Here is a 5,359-nt window from a genome sequence, read left to right on the forward strand (position 1 = left end):
CTTAGATTCATTGATTGATTACCAGTAACATAGCGTTTTAAATTAACTAGGATCTATAATAGCATAGTTAATGAAAATGCAATTAATTACAAAACCATTTTGTCTATGTAGTACAAACAAAGTGACATATAGAGTAAGGACTACTACTAAGATGCTAATTATTAAGAGACAGTTCACAAATAAATGTTTTTTAGTGTTTGCTGTTTTTTGGACATCAACACAAGCCGAAAGGAACAAATCCTATATCGTAACCAATCTTAGTTCAAAAATTAAAAGAAGTCTTTGAACAAATGCAAGTCACTTTCTATTTATGGATTCTTTGGTCTAGTTTAGAAGTAGTTAGATTAAAAGTTAAAAGCCAATCAATTTTTATAGTTTCCATTTTTTTCTTAGCTCCTAATGACCTACCACGTATATGCGAAATAGTACTATGTCATTTGTCCATTGTACAAATATATGTCATTTAATCCAAAAGTGAACAGAAATGAATAAATAATCAAAGTCCACCAGCTCTTGCTAATAGCAATAAAAATTAATTGAAATCACTAGCATTGCCATAATTTTATTGATTTTGATAGAAATAATTACAATTAACAATAGATAATTCTCAAACCACCTTGACAAAACGATTCTCAAAAATAAACCTTTGAAGTCCTCGGGTACATGTTTGAACTGTGACAATGAATGCTCAACGTCTGACAGGATTATGATTATGGCTTTCTTCGTGTTATAAACTCTCCGACCTCGGACTAAAAGTAGATAATTTTTAAAAAACCCACTGTGTTATTTTGTCCATTATACCACTTTGTCCGTATTTCCTTCTCTATAATACGGATAAAAGAATACTTTCTAATCATTTGGAATGTTGAAACACTTGAAACGAGTTATTTAAACATATTATACACATATAAGTGATTCTCTATAAAACAAACAGCAGTAGAAATTCGTTTTACTGTGAGTATTATAAGAAATAATAATTCTTAAGAATGATAAAATGCATGGTTAAAATTAAATAAGTATAACTTAATCGATCGAATGGATTAATTAATTTGTGAAATAGGCATCTAGTTTTTTTTTTAATTAGTTTTCATCTAGTTTTAAAGCAATTACAAATATTACGCAACTATTCAAATATTAATAATAATTCTATAATATTTATTGATTACTGATAATACTCTACATCATAAAAAGCTTTTCACAATATTGGTAACTGATTTCTAAAAGATGGAACTTCGCACAATAAATACACATAGCAATTAAACCATTTTAGTTTTCTCTTTAAATATGTTTTTTATAATAAAAGTTTGAAATGTTTTTGGGGTCATGGAAAATTATTAGTAATCGTCTAATTGAAATTCGTAGTGAAAATTAGTAATCCCTGCAAAATTACAACCATCGAAGCTATCATACAACCCGCATAAAACTTTGAAAATATGCGTTTTAAATGCAAATGATGTAAATTCTGTATGTAAATAATCAATAATTGTACCAGATTTTAATGCTGCAAACATATGCACATATATACTCTTTCCGATGAAAACTTTGCATAGTGACAGAGTTTATAGTCAAACCAAAAACCTTAAAATATTATAGGCCTATGAGAAGTGGTTTAATTATAAAAATCAATTAAATTGCAAAAAATTGACTCGCGTTATACATACAAAATAATGTTCCCTAAATATCAATGTGTTGATGTGCTGTGCTCGTTCCTACATTTTCCACATACATATTTTCAGTTTATAATTTATTTTTTATTTTTTTAACTTATTTTTATGTTTGAATAGTTAAATATCGCATAAATATTTATAGTTTTAAACCCATTTCATTCATTTTGCGAACAAAAATTGATATATTTCAAACAAATTTTATAATATTATAAGTAATATTAATTAATTATATATTATATTAATAAATACAAATATTATATGTAAGTGAAATAAGGGCATAAAAAAGTTTTTATTGTTAACTATAATATCTAAAATTATAAATTCAATGATAAAAAAATTGAATAAATTTCACATCTTGTTTAAAAGCAATTGACGACATACTTATCTAATTAGCCTTTAAATATTTAGAACGGACGTGCTTTGCATTAATGATTTATTTTTATTATTATCCTGTAAATCTACATCGAACAATTTCTGCAAGCCTTTGCTGTTTTAAATAAAACTATATAGATAAAATATTTATTGATATATTTATTATCCATTTAATATTGAAACCAATATTTTATTCTATTTTTTTTCACATTTACCATATTATAAAAATCAAATTCAAATAAATGTATCCATGTAACTGGCGAAATGATCGAAAGATTAAAACCATCAATAAATAAATAAATAAAATAAAAAAATATAAAAATCTATTAAACAAAATAAGAATTTTAACGCTGGACTTCTGTAAAAGTTGTAATAATTTATTTACCAAAACTGATCTTTTTACCATCTTTTTTAAAATTGTGAACAAACATCTAAAGATTTTTTTTTTTGCAACACACAATGACGCTGTAAAGAGTGATACATGTTTATTCAGAGACTCAGAATTTGTTTCTGAAAATTTACAGAAAAATAAGGATCTAAGACATGTGATATTTTTTCACTTTTATTTATTTTATTGGCATGGATTTCATGCTTCATACAAATTTGATAGATAAAAAGATATTTTGATTAAATATCGAGAGCAACGTATAACATTTTGTTTATTTTTCTCTGTTTTAATATAAAAATAGTAAAATGCAATTCATTTAAAATGAAAGTAACTATAAGTAAAAACAAGGTGTCAATCGCGATTTATGGAATAAAAATGTGATAATATCGAGGAAGTCATCTTAACTAACTAACTAATAAGCGACTTATAATATTCGATAAAACTGTGCAAAATGCTCTAAAATATAGGCATTATTCTATTTGCAATCGCAGAAACAAGTTATAATCAAATTGCTATGTATTGAATTATTAATACATACAATGTAGCGCACGCATATGTTGCGTGAGACCTTTGTGAATGGCCAGGCGCAACATGTACACTCTTCCTTGCACTTTAGATTAGAAGTATCAGCAATACAAAGTTAGCAGTGAATGTGTTAGGATACTAGGTACTAAGAATACTATGAATATTCTGAGTCATTGAAATCGCGCCCTTCAAAACATATTTCTGTACAGATTTGAAATATTCAAAACATGCAATACTATATATTTCCTGAAACGTAAATTTGTAGGAATAAGAAGAAGATACTCTATGGCTCATAGGATAATCTAAACGCCGTCTATAGTAGAAAGTTTTTTAAACTCAAAAACGGTTTATTAGGTATTATTTATTATTTCCATTTAAAATATTTTTTTTGAATTGTGTAGGCGTAGGCTTGAAAGTTGATACATGATAATGTACTGTACTGTAAAACGTGTTCAGCATCGTAACTTTACGATGATCGTTTGAGTCCGAAATATATGTACATTTAAATTTTTTTCTTTTGATGTTCCGCTTCATTTAAACGATAATTTATTTGTATATTTATAAATGTAATACAAAAATTGAGATCATGTTCGTTATTTATTATTATTTATGTAGATAATTTATAACACACATACAAACATTTTTTGTCCGAGCTTTAAACCGGTTCGCTTTTTGTGAAGATTTATTAAATGCTAAGGACCAACATTGACAAAGATTTAATTTTTTTATAGTTTATAGTTTGGTGAAAAGTCTCAGACATAAAGAAATTTCACCTCTAAACGCTTTATTGTACGTCACATAATCATGAACATTACTTCAATTATGTATTACTTAAAAAAAATTAGAGTGCAAATAAATAACGATCTATCAATACTCCCTAAATGTGATTTTATCGAAAGATATTTCAAATGGCAGCAAATTATTTTGATGCATTTTTACAAATTTGATGTAATAAAATATTTTGCACTGACAAAGTCACTGGCAAATGGTAAAGACTGTTTAACTAACAACGAACGTTCGAAGATATATCATTTTTTAAATTTGTGATTTAAATATTATATTTATATTAATGTGATAACAAATTGATTTTTTTTGCGTAAACCTACTTGTATTTTACTTTTTATATCGTGTTTAAACTGCAGATAATAGAGAAAATAGTAGAAACCTTTTGCGGACTGATAGCGATTGAAACAAATATACGATTTGTTATATTCAACTATAGAAATTCTGAAAAAACAGAAATAATACCAGACAAAAAATATGGCACCAAATAACGTATCTTTAGGGGCGTCCATAAATCACGTGATCGATTTTTTAAAGATTTTTGTATCTCCTCTCTCCCTTAGAGAACGTGGTAATATTCAAAATTATTGCCCTTTCCCCACCAAACATCAAGTGCATACTTAGTTATGAGAAAAAATTGTAAATTTTTTTAATTTTTTTGAAATGTTTGGATTAAAAAAAAAAAACAAAACAAAACAGGTAGCAAAAAATACACGCGATATCTTACTATACCTTCCCTTCCCCATGGGATATTTTATGATTTTTTGTCAAGCCTGCCCCAAAAAACCTCTCGTGATTCATTAATGGATGCCTCCTTCACAGCTATAGCTATTACTTTTTGTTAATATCTATGATTATTTCATGTTATATACCAATTTTTGTTTTAATTTCGGATGTAGCGGACATAAAAATATGTAACTAACTTAAATAACCGAAAAAGCAAAAATTTACGCTTAAAACTAGTTGTGCGTGACATTTTTCCTGAAGGGAAGTTTCTTGAGCTTCTTGCAATTTGTGAAAAAATCTTCGCAATCAATAATAATTGAGTTAACGCAGCTTTTAAAATTCTACTCATTATTCCAATCCTTAATTTTTATAATTAAATTTCTATTCTTAGGTCTTTAGTAATTTAGGATCTTTTTTTAGTTTAGACCAAAGTTTTCCAAACTATTTTGTGTTGTGGATCCATCGGGCTTTGCCTTGGAACGTTGATTTTCCTGATTTCCTGATCCGTTTGTAAATATCTATAGAAATATATATTTTTTTACTTCCTAGGTCTGTTTATAAATATTGTATAGGTTTGACTTGATTATAAATTACAGTATAATATAAATAAATATATATTTGTGGTTTATTGTAATAACTACCATGTACCCCAATTTCCATTTTGTGGACCCTGAATTCTTTTGGACCCCTTGAAAGTTTTTATAGACCACTGGGGTCTATGTGGCGCACTTTGGAAATCACTGGTTTAGAGCATGAGCTTTACTGCAATGCAATAAAAATCGTCAAACATGTTAACATGTACAAGATATTACCAGAAACAAATTAGCACAACTCCCAACTTTTTTGAAATTCCAGGTTAAGGACTCTTGATTCAAAAATTTTAGTTTTGCAAAAAAGC

Source organism: Ctenocephalides felis, unplaced genomic scaffold (assembly GCF_003426905.1).
Source record: "Ctenocephalides felis isolate EL2017-DRISC unplaced genomic scaffold, ASM342690v1 CF-g0.4_SCAFFOLD_03571, whole genome shotgun sequence".
Lineage (NCBI taxonomy): Eukaryota > Metazoa > Arthropoda > Insecta > Siphonaptera > Pulicidae > Ctenocephalides > Ctenocephalides felis.